Source organism: Perca flavescens, chromosome 17, assembly GCF_004354835.1.
Source record: "Perca flavescens isolate YP-PL-M2 chromosome 17, PFLA_1.0, whole genome shotgun sequence".
Classification (NCBI taxonomy): Eukaryota; Metazoa; Chordata; class Actinopteri; order Perciformes; family Percidae; genus Perca; species Perca flavescens.
The window spans coordinates 1,552,846-1,569,108 of record NC_041347.1 but is presented as its reverse complement, the minus strand read 5'-3'; the positions used below and the strand labels follow the sequence as shown (position 1 = coordinate 1,569,108).

The window sequence follows — 16,263 nt, the reverse complement described above, 5'->3', positions numbered from 1 at the left end:
ACTGTTATATTGCTGTATGAAGACTGCTGTTCATATTGTTGTAAGAAGTTTGATGAATATATCATGGCAGTTGTTGAGATAATTAGAAAAGGCTAATAAAATTTCAAATGAGTTTTAAATGAAGTCTGTCACGAAGGGCAATACATACAATGCTGTACATTTCTATAGTTCCCCAATGCACCTTAAATTATTTTAGTTTATAACTTCTTTTTTTATTCTTTAACAATAAGGATCATGTTTGTTCTGCTTCCATGTGCATTGTATTTGGCATTCTCAGCACACAATTTGTATTGTCCAGTAAACTGGGACTATAATTTGGGAGGATTGTACAATTTTAAGAACATATCCTAACTGTACAATCCTCCCAAATTATAGACTTAGTTCACTGGACCAGTAACTATCTAGTGATGTAGGCTACTGTACATTCATGTAACAACAGGGAGAGGACACCTTAATGGTTTTTGACCTTATATTTTGCCTGGGGGGAAATAACTGATGAATATACTCTGTTCCATTCATGTTTATAGTGTGCATGGAATTTATCACTTTATTATCTTTATAGTTTCTAGATTTTACAGTCCAATTTCTTTAGTGTCTTTATTTTCTATGTCCATATATACCAGGGAGCAAGGCATATAATATGTAGAGAAGGAAACGCGTCCTCTATAAAAAATAAAAAAACGCGAGAAAAAGCCATCCATCCATCCATCTTCGTCCACTTATCCGGTATCGGGTCGCGGGGGGAGCAGCTCCAGCAGGGGACCCCAAACTTCCCTTTCCCGAGCAACATTAACCAGCTCCGACTGGGGGATCCCGAGGCGTTCCCAGGCCAGGTTGGAGATGTAATCCCTCCACCTAGTCCTGGGTCTTCCCCGAGGCCTCCTCCCAGCTGGACGTGCCTGGAACACCTCCCTAGGGAGGCGCCCAGGGGGCATCCTTACCAGATGCCCGAACCACCTCAACTGGCTCCTTTCGACGCGAAGTAGCAGCGGCTCTACTCCGAGCTCCTCACGGATGACTGAGCTTCTCACCCTATCTCTAAGGGAGACGCCAGCCCCCCTCCTGAGGAAACCCATTTCAGCCTCTTGTACCCTGGATCTCGTTCTTTCGGTCATGACCGAGCCTTCATGACCATAGGTGAGGGTAGGAACGAAAACTGACCGGTAGATCGAGAGCTTTGCCTTCTGGCTCAGCTCTCTTTTCGTCACAACGGTGCGATAGATTGAATGTAATACCGCACCCGCTGCGCCGATTCTCCGACCAATCTCCCGCTCCATTGTCCCCTCACTCGCGAACAAAACCCCAAGGTACTTGAACTCCTTCACTTCAAAAGCGTGACAGATAATAGCGGACAGACTAAATGATAGTCTAAAAATTTACATTTATGAACTACTGCTCTTAAATGAAACCATTCAATGTGTCACTTGTCATTTGCAAAAACGAACACCTGTACACTTTGCATTAAAAGCGAGTAGGCCTAGTGGAAGTTAATATGACTTAGAAAATTAATATTTTAGCCAATGAGAGAGAGGGAGGAACAGAGTGAAAGAGATATTTACGCTTCATATTCTAGCGTTATAGAAAATGGATCGTCATGGTAAATTTCCTGAGTAACATTATTTTCTGCTTACTTTTAAGAGAAAGAGTACAATTGTTAATTTGTGCAAATGATTAGTAGCCTAATCATTGAATGGAATGATTATGAGGGTTTCCATTCAGAGCAGAGGTCAGTTAATGTAGATATTTAGGCTGCTATTCAGTCGGTCCGCGATCGTCTGCTACGCTTTCTCTCGATGTTTCAGTACAGCGGCCGTGTTATTTTCTTTTTATTCAAATAATGTGTTTCACGTCATCATACTTCCACAAGTACACTCTGTATAAAGTATAAACGATGCGTATTCTCCATTTTGGCATCAGGAAATCTGGGATCGACCTTGCGGTCTTTTGAGGAAATCCGTGGACGCGCATCTATCTGAATTAGTTCAGCCTGGCTCGACCTAGTCGCTCCTCCTCAGCCTGGCTTGGCCTTCTTGAAACGCACCAAGCCAGGATGCACAGATTAGACTAGGTCAAGCCTCGCTTTATCAGTTATCCTGGATTTATATATTCTGCTTTTGTGAAACAGGCCCCTGGTGCTAACGCATCCGTTGTTGTTGTTGTTGTTGTTGTTGTTGTTGTTGTTGTTGTTGTTGTTGTTGTTGTCGTCTCTCCACACAATCTCGCTGGGCCGGGTATTTTTCCTTTGTTACAGGTATATACAGTATAGATTAGGAGAGAGTAGAGAGCTTGAAATAAGATGATAGGAGAGAGATGGTGCAAGAAATCATACCAGGGCTGTACAGCAACATAGCCGCCATCTCAAACCTCAGGCCACTAGCAAAGCCTGTTAAATTGTGATTTCAATTATTTTATTACTTATTATTAATGTGTGAATTGACCATTGAAACATTTTTATTTTAAACTTAACCTTCCTCTGATTATAATCCCCTCAGTTATAAAGGCGGAAATGTCAACACAACCATGGAAAACGCTCAAATAATTAAAATGTGTGAGATATTTTATAACCTGGCTTCTCGACTGCTCAGCGGAAGCGTGTCTCAACACCGGAACTAAACAGATCTGAATTAGCACAACTTTTATGCATTTCTTTCACATCTACTGCAGTCAGATTCACCGTGTTCCCTCGGAAGGAATCACTTCACATGGGTAGCCACTTGTAATGACATTTTGAACATGTTAAGAGGCTAAAAGCACGTTTTAAAACTTGCCCTGTTTCAGCCTCCTGGGTGCAAACTGTAGCAGGAGGATAACACGGTGTAGGCAACACCGATTGTTTTCTCGCTACTGACAGCGCTCCAAATCTAAAAACAACAGAGCTACATGTTGAAGTCGACCGGAATTCTCCTTTAACATGAAATAAAAATGTATTGCTCATGTGAGCAACCCAATAGTACGTGCTGTGTGCTGTAGTCCAATAAAGGGAGCTAAATGAGTAATAAGGGGCATTACCATCAGGTAGTCTTGCTTTGCCAGACCTTCCTCCACAGCGCTGCAGAGCCACGATGTCTCTGCAAAATAGCCTCAGGAAGGAACTTGTTTTGGTGGAACGTGCATGTTCAAAAGTTGTTTTAGGTCAGTTGTTTAGTGCCACAGAAAACACTGATTGGACAGAGAGTCTAGCTAGCTGTCTGTATTTACCCTGCAGAGATCTAACGAGCAGTTAACCATAGTCCTCATAAATCCACCGGACATCCGGCTGAAAAGAGTGAAATCCAGCGGAATTTCCGTAGGCAACGGAACAATTCTGGAAGTGGAACGTTGTGGATATAGGCTACCATCAGGGAAAATATTTAAACTATTAACTGATCCTGCTAAAGCAATATTTTCCAATGCTGTCAATTAGCAAAAATAACCAATCATCATATCATATTTCCTCCTCGCTGACCTGTCACTCACATAAGACTGAGCAAATGACTGAGTGTGCTCCATTTACACACCGGAGTGTACCACTTCAGAGTGATTAAAGCTCAATGAAGGATGTTAAAACCCAAATATAAGTGTTACTTTTGGACTGATGCAGTGAAGACAGAATACACTCAAACACATTCAGTGAGTAACAGAGTTGGGGTAATTAGTGGGAATGGACTTTCAGCTTATTAAAAGCGCAAAAAAACAGAGCTTAAAAATATTTTGATACAAAATACACTCAAATGTGTTTTTTTTTCCCCTGCTGCAGCGGATATGAATTACAATGTGCCATTTTGTATGTTAACTACTTCAATTACATGTATTAGACATTCTTTTCATCTTTCCCAGCTTTATGCTTTGACCCCTACTGTGGACAGCAATTAGGTATAATTATACATGCAGCCAGGTAATGCATTAAAAGGACTGCATGACGCCCACTCACATGGAAGCAATTCAGTCAGCATATTCTAGCACATAACCAGGAGAACCATTAGCATTAGGGATAACCTTTTAAAACTTACACAGATCATTCAATGCAAATGATTGAATATTGCCATATATTTTAGAAAGGGATGCCAAGAGGTTTTGATATAGTAAAAGATTGCTGTAAGATTCTGGGTGTATATGTATAAGTGATATGATATGTAGGATACAGCAGGCAATATGGACTATTTAAATCTGCTGCTACAACAGTGCTTTTTAAAGTGGGAAGCATCCTGCAAAAAGACAATTTGCATGCTTCAGTGCATAGATGGCAGCATCACCCAATTACATATTAATCTAAATTAGTTTTTACTCCAGTGCTAGAAAAGGAAAACTCAATACTCAAATAACCATGCAACAGACTTGTAACCAGCTAGAGTCCTGGACTTCACTTCAAAATTCATTTTAATGTTCCTCTTGTAACAAGATTTGTGACTTCCATCATAAAAATGATTAAACATAAAATTGTGTCATTGTCTGTAATACCTTATAGTTACTGCCCTAGTGGGCATGGGTGATGGACAGTACTTGGGAAAACTTGGGAATGTTTGTTTTCTCACTATCAGGTGTAATTGAATCCATCTGTCACTGTCAGTGGAAAACATTTTGTGTGTATGAATAAATTACACATAGATTTCAGCCTTTGTGGCCTTATTTCACGTTTATGGTACACAACCTCAGACCAAAGGACACATACAGATGCAACAACGTGCACATAGAAAACTGGCTGTTGACTACCGCTGTTTTAACTCTAATCTTCAAAGTACCAAATATCTGCTTACTTGTTATTTTAGGAGATGGGACCATGATTTACCAGCGCCCCAGGTAAGGCAGCGCTCCACTTAATGCACAGATATCTCTACTCTTCAGCCCATGTTCATATGTTAAATCTGTTCTGGCATCCGCCCGCGCTCAGTGACTATCATGATGAAGGACACTCCAACATTGGAGGATGGGCAACAGCCCTCCAAAGTGAAGGCTGTCTTTCAGCTGTGACTCCAACTGCTGGCAATTTGATTTTAAGCTGACTTGAAAAGGGCAGTAGCAAATATTAAAAAGATGTGTCAGGCAGAACTGAGTCACTTCATCTAATTCTTTGGCTTTTCTCTCCTTTGTCGCGCTTCAAAGTACTTATTCTATAGGCATACTGGATGAGTCACATAGCATGTCAACCTTGGCCTCCAAGCTGCTAGCCCATAGTCAAATTCACCCCTTCCCCAAGTTATTCTCATTTATCTCCGCAATAGCCTTGACCTACTGAAGGATGGCATTGATTTTGATTCAAGATATGTTAGCATACAAATTGTTTACATGTGCTATTGTTAACAGGACAGTGACGGCTAGCTAACCAGACACCATATTTATACAAGATAATGATCTTCTTTTTCCTGTTGTAGTGGCTTTTCATCCAGGAAAAGCTTTTTTGTTGAATATTTTATGGTCCTGATAAACCACAAAAAAAAAAAATGAGAACAAAAAAGCTTTTTTGCTAGTTGCCCTAAGAGTAACAAGCAGGCAGAAAAGCCACGACAACAGGAAAAATAAAAGCATTAGCCTATCTGTTATAATTATGATGTCTGGTTAGCTAACTATCATTGTCCTGTAATCACATGCAGGCTTAAACAATGTATCAAACATCTTTTACAAGCTAAGCTATTAATGACATGTTAGCATGTCACATGTACAATGCAGCTACATTTAGTAGCCGACTTTTTTATTTATTTTTAAAGTTAAATTCCTACTGTAGATAACCATACTTAAAACAACTTTTTCAGAGACTTAGCGAATAGACCAGACCGGAACAAACGTCGAGACCACACTCCTTTTTGGGGGATAGAAAACCGAAGAGCCAAATAAATGTCGATGAAACAGGACGTGTGTTTGGATTATACTTTTTTTAAATAATTTTGTATGCATTTTCTTGTGAAATTTCTAATAGGTATTTTGCAAACTTGCTTAAACCTGAGCGTTCGTGATACCTTAAGATATGAAGGTTGATCGGTCTGCTCTCATGCCCCTTCACTCTTCCCCTGTCCAAGTGGATCAATGACCCAACACAGTGGGCATATATTTCTTATCCGGACATTGATACATATTTAATTGAATACTTTTGCTGTGACAAATCACAGGTTTTAAAATGACCATTTTCTTTAGCAAAACATTGCATTGGACATTGCTCATTGCATTGCATGGATTTTTAGCAAAAGTAGTGTAAAGATGTTCCACTTAATAAAATGGCAGAAATAAGCCTAATTATCATTTACTATAGGTACTAATTAGGAAATTGTGTTGTGCAAGTTCCTGACTATAGATGTTTTTTATTGCTTTTTTGTCACCTTTATTCCAGGGTTTCACAAATCTCTAGGGATGCACAAATCCATCTTTTTTGCGATACTGATTCTGATAGCTCAACTCAGGGAATCAGCCAATACAGATACCAATGCTCTTTGCAGGGGCCATCTCTGACTATACTTTAGCAAGTGATTGCTTTGGATATATATATTTGAGCACATTAATATCTTGTCTCATTAACTAGCATCAGAGATTTAATTTATGGCCATAGTTACATTAGGCCGTCTCTGCCCTAAAGGCTTAAGCTCATCCAGACTTTATGAAATGTTGTCAGGCAAATATCTCTTTGATTCTCTACCTATCCAGCCAGGTAGAAAACTATGACACAAAGATATGGTGAAAAAGTGTGCTAACAATAAATAGACTTAATACAAGCAAAAACAGCTCTTAAAGAATAACTAATGTAAGAGTGATGGAATAGAGTAATGGGGTATTTCACTGTGTGGTCTAATCATTTCATCTGTTATCAAAGGATCTTAGTGATGTTGTAGGGTCTTTAATGTTCTTGCTACAGTCTAACCAATATTTCTTGTTATATAAAAATGAGTTTGCTCTGTAACCCCCAGCACAACCTCCCGACAGAGACCCTCTCAGTCTCACTTTCTTTCTTGCGCTGTCTCTCTTTCAAACACAAAAGCAATGTCTCACAGAAACATTAGGGACTCTATGGACTTCATCTAGGCAGAGGCCTCTCCTCTCCTCTTTCATCTGTGGGTTTAGATGTCTCAATTCAGACTGAGTTATTTCTACTTCTCATCATCTCCGACAGTTCTCCAGTGTCCGTCATTCTGCATCATTATTGGGATGAGTCAGCAGTGTTGCCCATCAAACACACAGCATAGGGAGGAAATCTGCAGGCTTGCAATTACAGCCGTGGTAAGGATGAGGAGGAATCAGAGAAGATAGAAAAGCCATTAAAAATGCAAGTTATAATAATGAAGTAGGGATTGTGTTTAAAGGAATAGTTCAACATTTTAGGAAATACACGTGCTTGCCTTCTTGTGTAGAATTAACATCTGTTCCAATCGTTGGGGGGAACTACATAGACTGTATGAAAAATGGACATAGTCTCCGTGAAGTAACCCATAGGTTTCTGAAGAACTAAAATTAAGCTCAAAGTGTGTGCCTCTCGGTGGCTCCGGCCATCACCCTCTAGGCAGTGCCTGACGTTGTGTTATCAAAACATGGGCAAAGAGGAGGAACGTGGATGGAGCTGAGGTGGGCCTAATGAAGCCTACAGTCGATGCTAGCCACCTGTGATGGCAGCCACCTGACACTCAAAGCAGAACTAAATTTTAAAGAACTTTAAGCCTTAAAATAGGTAAACGGGTGAGTTACTGTATACCTATATAGTTGGACATTTTAACATAGGGGTCTATGGGGATTAGTCTCACATTGTCAGACAGCGCTGCGGAGGAGGGTCTGGCTAGTCCACACAGCATTCTGGGATGGGAGAAAAACTTGCTATGGTTTATTGGTATTTTTTTAAACCAATCACAATCATCTTGGGCGGCGCTAAGCACTGGACGGAGCCCCGGTGCCGCTGCAAAATAGCCTCGGAAAAAGAATTTGTTTTGGTGGAACATGTTGACGTTTAAAGGTTGTTTTAGTCGTGCAAAAGAAAACTCAGATTAGACAGACAGTCTAGCTAGCTTTCTGGATTTACCCTGCAGAGATCTGAGGAGCAGTTAGCCATAGTTTAAAATTCCAACACAAAGAAAGTGGAAGGTGACGGACATACGGCCGAAAGAAATTGGACATCCGGAGGAATTTCCGATGGCACTGGAGCAATCCTGGAAGTGGAACGTCGTGGATATAGACATAAAGGGGATTGACTCCCTATTGAAGCTAGCCTCAAGTGGCTATTCAAGGAACTGCAGTTGTTAGCACTTGGCACTAATTGGGATTTCATTTCACTGGAATTGACTGATTGATTGATTGATTGATTGATTGATTGATTGATTTTTAAGCCCCTGAAGTTGCCGCTTGTTTAACTACCACGCCCATGGTGCATTTCGGAATGAAAAATCCATTTACCGAGCTTAAAAGTCTGTTATTTGGGCCACTAAGGGCGAGATGGAGCTAAAGGTTACACTGTTGAAACAACAGTTACAATCCAATGATACATTTAATTCCATTTTAGATTTTAAGTCAAATTTGGACAGATTCCCAACTACAACAAAAAAGTGTTTTGAATTGCTCCTGCTCTGATTCGTGCCTATATGTCTTGCTTTTTCTTCATAGCAACAGCGGCAGGCTCATGGGTATTATAGTATATAGAGCCACTATACCAAAATGCCTCAGAGACAAAGTTGAAATAATTATAATGTTATAAAACATAAACCTACAGGGTTGTTATCCAGGAGAACCCTGTGTTTCTATGTTATGTAACACTGAGGATGCAGTTCTGCATGAAAGTGAATAAGTATATTTGCCAATATGTCAACATTTCTTCCAAGAAGTAATGACAAATGTGAATACATTGGACTTCATCACCATCCACTGAAACATACAGTGTGTAACTGTTTGAGAGCGTCTGGTCCATCAAGACCACACCTCTGGGCTTTGGCCACATTTCACTTGTGATTACGTGTAATCCTTGGAAAAGAAAAGCCTGAGGGAAACCAGTTGATCTGAAGACACATCTGGACACTGTGACAGCTCAAGAACGGACAATACCAGAAGGACTTAGGCTATCAGATTATATTACTGATGACACATGACACTGGGCTACTGATTAGAGGCACAATCCCATAAAACATAAACCAGGTAGTGGTGCAGCTCCTGCCATAATGCACCTGCACTGCAAACAAACCTGGTGAGTCTAAAATGTTGCTTTGAGTTCAGTGCAGACACATTAAACGTATGAAAAAGTGGGGTCATAAGGTCTGCGCCTGACATAAGAGATGGATGAATGAATGGCAGAAAACAACGCTCCTATTTAGCTCAAAGCAGTCAATAAGCAGGTAAAAGAAGAAGAAACAGAGAAGGGGGAAAATCAATACAGAGAGAGAAAAATGAAAAGGTAGACAATGCTGTCACTTGTCCAAAAAGGCACAGCCACTACAATACTTCAGTTTGCTGCTTAAGACTGCTATTTTTTTTATTCTTCCATGTTGTCCATCTGAGAGGCAAAGAGAATACACCCCAAGCTATGGATTTTTGATGATAACAGAGAGCCTTTCTATTATCTCTAAACAACTCTATTCATGTAAATCTCCTTCCTCTCCCTTCCCGTGCCGTCTTGTGTCTGCTGGCCTGCACTGTGAAAGCTAAATCTGAAGGGCAGCTGGCACTTTATACCAAATGAGTGAACAGAATTCTGCACCAATTAAGAATGCCTTACAATCTGTGCTTATTCCACTGATTACAGCCATCGTTGTGGTAAATATAGGTTGAGAATTATAGGAGGACTCAGGGAAACCCAGCACAAGGCTCCGGGGAGCAGAAGCGTGATTTTAGTTAGGTTTTAGTGGAATCAGGAACAGTGGAATCATAGCACTGCTCGGAGCATTTGTCTGTTGACTTGACAGCTTAACTGTTTTTATCTGATGCAGAGCCGCTGGGAAAAGATTGGCCAAAGTAGACATCACCATTGATAAGAACTATCTACAGTAGGTTGTGAAAGTCTACAGGCTGTAGTGATTAACCCTGATACATTCTCCATTTATGTCTCCCAGTAACACACCTAAGACACAGCTATACAGTAGGCTCCACATCCCCCTTCATTCGTCATGTCTCCTTAATAACTACCATCATTAAAACCGCCCCTGTGCCTTATTAAAGGTTGCATTTTGCTTTATGAGATGGACCACAGTTGGAATACTGTGAATGCTGCTCTTATTATAAACTGAGCCCAATCTCCCAAAGAAAATGGCCCCAGAGAAAAATCAATCAAGGATTAATTGATTAAGCAAAAACTTGTTAACCTCCTAACCCTCATTCACATCAATAAAGAGCAGCATGCACTGGTGCACCAACAGCTTACACAGGCATAATTCAATGAAAGCAGCAGATTTTAGGAGGGAAACCATGCTGTTAAGTAACACCGAGATACGCCAAAAAAAGAGTTCACTACGCATCAACATTTTCTACAGATTGTTTTTGATATTTTCTTTAAAAAAAGATTACTGAATAGTTCAAAGTTTAAATCGTCAGCGGACTTTTAATCAGCCTGTATCATACAGCACGCTCTGTTCAAAGGCGCGCTGGTAAAAAAAAGGCGCACGAAAAAATAACAAACGTCCCCAAATATTTGTGTCGCAGCAAGCACGAACAGGTTCCGCCACCACTTAAACAGAAATCAGCCAGGGTAACAAAGTTAAAATCCGAACTTTTACCTGTACGAGTCGATCGCCGTGAGCATGTCACATATGTCAGCGCATCCTGGAAAAGAGAGTCAGTGCCGTAAGAACTGATCTCTCAGATCGGTGTTGTTTTTACCGTGACTTCCATCCAGTTTGGGTGAAGAGAGCACCTGCTGATCCGCGCATACATATGCTTGCAGAAACAACTGGTTGTGCTCTGTCAGCGGATTGCCATTAACCACTGTGTGCTGGACGCGCCGCTGCGCAATGACGCACGCCATGGACTCGCAGCTGATTTGGAGTCTCCAAAGCTGCCCAGGAGATGAATGCCCAGAATATCTGTCATGATGTTGTCCACAAAAAAAAACATAAACATATTTCATGCCACAACCTAAACCATGGATGAGTTTGTGTTTTTTTTTTCATTTTTTTTTTCATTTTTTTTTTTCTTCATATGAGACAATGATGCATGTAGTTAAATGTTTGTTTCAAACTCCCAAACAGCGATCCATGTCTTTTACATCAAAGACATCGTGAATAAATTTGATTAAATCAAGTGACATTAATCCTGTCAGTGCACGTTTAACGCTTCATAGCAGCACTTGAAGCTATTATGCTTTCTAATCAGATTCACGGAGAAAAAAAAATATGTTGGTCTAAAAAATCCAGGGAAGGACGCTCAGGGGCTACAAGTCAGGATGGAGGACCTTGTGCCAAGGTGTTTGCCTCGGATGGATGGAGCTCTACAACCTTCCCTAGGCCTCACCTCTTTGCCTCTACGTGGGTGTACACTTCCAACCAAAACACCCCAAAGGGTGTTAGGGGTGGTCAGTCAGGCAGCAGCTGATCCAATCTGAGCTCACATGTGAGCCACAACTGTTGCCACTCAGTGGCTGCATGGTAGGGCAGGGGAGTGCTGTGGTGCTTTCATAGAGACCACCAGGGTTCAAGTCATTCAGCTGAAGCATGCTTAAGTAGGACAGAGAATCCCTTCCGCCCATTGATATATTAGCTTCCACCTCCAGGGAGGCATACTCTCTTGCTGACCCTGAACCTGAACTTAGTAGGGAGGGGAGAGAAACAAGAGGACTTCCCTATGGGGATTATTAAGGCATTAGCAGAATGGAGCTACAGTATATATTATGTATTTCAAAGAGGCAGTGATTCTTTGGAGGCATTTTATTGGTCGAGTTCAATAAAGAAAATTGGAAAAAATATTAAAAAAAATGTCTTTTGGAGATCAGTTCAATCTTGAAAAATATATGTTCGTTTTACGCAACACAACTACCAAAAGTTTGACAGTCAGAGGAACTGACATTTTAGCAACCTCATTCACACTTGTGCATTTTGTACTCATTTACACTTACAGTTAGGCGGTGCCCACAGATGTGATGCGACCTGGCAGCTCATGCTGTGTAAATGTGACATTTATAGTTCGAGTTGCAGTGGTCACAAATTGAGTAACAGGGTAGGAATGCAGAAAGATATATACTTCTGCAGCAAAAGGGTGATGTCTATTTTTCTTCAGGTTTTGCTCAAATCTTTGTGTTTTTCTTGTGAATTTCTTAACAATTTCACCTCCTGGGGCCTAGTCAACAAATTATTAAAACAAAAGAACTTGAGAGAAAAAAAATTACTCTTTGGCTAACTGTTCACAACTCGCAGACACACAAGTAGTAGTTGCTTTGTTTTAAAGTGAAAAAGTTGTAATCCAATGCCTTTGGGTAATTAAAGAATCATTTTACTGTAGGGAGCTAAAAATAACAGTTAAGAAAATATTCACTTTTCAGACTGTATCACGTAAAATAGAAGAAAATGAAGTATGGTAGTCTGACTTTTGAGATCTTGTTACGCCCAAAAAGCCTCTCTATCCATTCATCCGTCCATTCATCCATCCATCCCACAATTCAACAAAGAAATACAAGTCACATCCAGAAATGACCACCTGCCATGTCTTGCTGTCCTTGTAGCGTGTTCCAGACTTAATATCTTCTATTCTCTATCCTTGATGTTCCAACAGGGGACCCTCCCCCTGCCATTCTTTATGCAGAGAGGAACAGACAAGGGAAAAGATACGGCCGCTAACTTGAAGGCCATCATGCCGGCAACCTTTTCCTCCAACGACAGGCCCGCTTGTGATGAATCTCTCCCTGTCTCATTTGAATCCTGGTATTTCGCCATCCACCTGAGCCCTCATTCATCTGCTGCTGCTGCTTTCACCGAACCATCTAACCCAGGGTTATATGGCCATCTGCATGTTAAATGCATGATTTATGTGGGCTGTGTTCTCCTTTTTTTTCCAAATGTGGCAGTGAAGTAAGTCTTTGGAGTGTTCCAGTTGCCACTGAAGCACTTCAGAGTGTCTCTGTCTTGTCCAATCATTTAACATTTGACCACAGAGCCAGTAGAGCTAGCTGGGATATTAGCATGGCCGTGTATTATGCAACATTCCGACAACCACAATCTTTACGTTTAAACAATTCATCTAGATAAAAAAAAAAAAGGGTTTTCAATCAGTTGCAAGGTGACCCTGACCTCCCAATCTGTGTGATGGATTTCAGTGCAAAGCCTCAGGAATCACTCATCCACAATTTATTTTCCCAGCACAAGCGTGTGGCCTTTGCAGAGCTAGATCCATGCCGTCAACCATGGATTCTGCCCTTGACTTGGAGAGGTGAAGATTTATATCTATTTGGCAACAATTTCTGTACCATTAAAGCATTGTTATTTCTAAAATGACAATTATTTATAGGGCAAAAAAATGTCTTGACCCTTTATTCGCACTAGTTCAGAACCATGGACAGCAAACTGTTCTCTATGTCAGTGTGAGCAGCAGGGACTACAGCTGTATGGAACCCAACGGGGTAAGCTTCGCTTCAGAACTCGAGCCATCATGGCGCCATTTTGTTGCTAACTGGCCATCACCTCCTGTTAGCATTCCGCTGACCGCCATTTTTTTTTTTTACGTCACTTGACTGCGAATAACTTTACATCTGAAGCGTTTAAAGACTCTATTTGTCAGTTGTTTAGTTCCTAAGAAACACGACAATGTATAAAAGGCTCCATTACCTTGTACCTCACCTTATGGCTCCGTAGCAGACGTTTTTGTAAAAATAAGCTAACGATTGTGTCATAACCAAGTGACTTACTGTCGCATAGTAGAGGAATTACCGTATAGTACAGGAGAAGCTCGCAGGCAGTTTCGACTTACATTAGCTGTTTAGGTTTAATTACTAATGTTAACTAGCATGTTAGTGATCAATAATTAGCCTGTGCCCATGTTATCTCCTTACATACACCTACAGTCTCCGTATCTGTAAGATTGGGAATGATTGAGATTTCTCTTGGCACAGCTACCAGAAGACTTACAACTTTCAGACACGTTGCTCACGTCACATTCTCTCAGTTGGAGGCTGCGCAGTAAAGCTGGCCATCACCGGAAAAGTGCTTCTAATAGCCTTCACTGGTCTCCGTCCAGAGCAACGGGGTCTATTGGTCCATTATATACTGTCTATGATGGAACCCAGTGTTAGCAGTGTTAGCTATAGCTCCTTTTACTGTAACATTGAACGACCACAGAGAAAGACTTTCTGTCTTATTGTTCTTCAGTGCTGTGTGTCTTTTTCCGAGGAGCATCTTTAGATTCAAAATGTGGCAGAAGTAACAAACAAATATTGGCTGCTGCTGATATTGTCTCTTCACTTTTATGCTGACGAATGAACTAAGCTCACAACCGCGCCTAGCTAGTTAGTTACTCAGCTAGTTACATAATTAACATGTGCAGCCTTGTTAAGCTCAGTACATGAAAATGAGATGTTAGTTTCTGTGTACTGAGTTTATTTACAGCAGCAGCTAAGCAGTTGCAGCAGCTGGCTGATTCAGAACTACTTTGGCGTTTCTGCTCTATCTAAAAGGAGCTAACTGGCTAAATCTGCTAGCAGTTCTTTCCAGACAGACAGACAGACGGATAGATGTCTCTAGCTATTTGGAGTTACCAATAGCAGCTATTTATAGCTTTTATTAAATATTAGAACATTTAAAATTGTTTATTTGGGATTTATTTATTACAGTGACTAAACTATGTACAGTTTAATATTGCCAGAACCAGGGATTTAAACCTGCGTCTTAACACATGTTTACCCATTTTATAAATGTGCCCCCCCTTCTTTTTTTAAAGCTTATGTTTTGGGAAATTTTAGGCCTTTATTGACAGGACAGTTGAAGACATGAAAGGGGAGAGAGAGGGGGAATGACAGGCAGCAAAGGGTCACAGGTCGGAGTCGAACCCAGGCCCGCTGCGTCGAGGAGTAAACCTCTAAAGATGGGCGCCCGCTCTACCAACTGAGCTATCTGGGAGCCCATGTGCCCCCCCCCCCCCCTTCTTTATAAACTTGCCCCTGGTCATTTCTATAATCACAACCACAATAGAAAATGTGAGCAATGCACACCGTGCCTATTTGATGGAGTAAGGCCACAATTTAAGGCCACATTTAGCTTTCAGTCACACCTGAGTTATTTAGAGTTGGAGCCCCTAACTTGCAGCGATTACAAACCAATACATAGCTTGTTTAATTCAATATATGCCCCCAGCTTGGCTTGTACCATGGAAAGTAGACAAATACATATTGACTAGAAGCATGCAGTCCTATATTTTCTCCATGCAAACCCTTAAGATATATTTTTATAAATGCAATAAGAGATGAAGCATCTGGATACAGATTGGTAGAATTCGATTTTTAGACATCCAAACCTCTCTAAGACGTCTTATACATTTTAGCATTTGAGCTTTTCCCTCCTCATTAGATTGTATCTTCTTGAAAAGTTAGCAAACCTCATGATATCAAAGTGCCGTTATGTCTGGCTTCACAGGAGCTACTGTGCACCCATATTAGACAGATGTTAATGCCAGAGGGGACTGTGGTATCTGGGGTAAACTGTTAGTGGCATGCTTGCTTTCCTTTCACAGGAACAGATGTCAGAGGAAGATAGACTGCCTTGTCATTCCACCTGAGGTTTCCATCCTTTCATTTTCTGGTGTGTTCATATTGAATTGTTTTTTTGTGGAGTGTTCCCCCACACTGGTGCTGGGATGACTGGAATAACCCTGCGTACAAGGCTAGGTTGATGAATAAATCAAAACACGTTGCAATGATATGTGTCATTAGCTACGCAAGTAATTACAGAGCTAAAAAGTCACTTTCCAGCTTAACAATGTTATCTTTTTGCATGTCATTTATATTGCCTAGCTAGAAGGGATTTGGGGTCATTTAAAGTATGTGCTTCCTCTTTTTTTTAAAACAGGAATTTTATTCAGGAACATAAGAAGGAGATCTTTTTTTTGTAAAAGTTACTTAAAAACACAAGCACAACCAATTTAAGCATTGGGGGAGCTGGTAGGAGCACACCAAACATAATTGGTTCCCACAACACATTTCCCCGTTTCTTCCCCTTGTACCTTCATCTCTCACTCCTCTCTGTAAATATTTTCCCATTTGATCCCTTGCTCATTCAACCATGTTCTCTATCTTTGTCTTTCTCTCTGTTGGTTGTTTTACTCACATAATACAACATTACCCAGTAAAAGCTGACATTGCTTATTGGACAGAAAGAGAATATTCAGACTGGTAAAAATGATTTGCTACCAAGAGTTGAG

At 40.7% G+C, this 16,263-nt stretch overlaps 1 protein-coding gene across 1 annotated transcript in view; it reads right to left on the bottom strand.

Moving 5' to 3' along the window:
* The window catches only part of LOC114572230 (gamma-aminobutyric acid receptor subunit pi), a 54,090-nt gene extending 43,310 nt beyond the window's left edge, over positions 1-10,780 (bottom strand). The window contains exon 1 of the mRNA XM_028603747.1: positions 10,644-10,780. The gene's annotated coding sequence lies outside the window, so the exon portion shown is untranslated. The remainder of the gene's footprint in view (positions 1-10,643) is intronic.
* Positions 10,781-16,263: the final 5,483 nt, after the last annotated feature.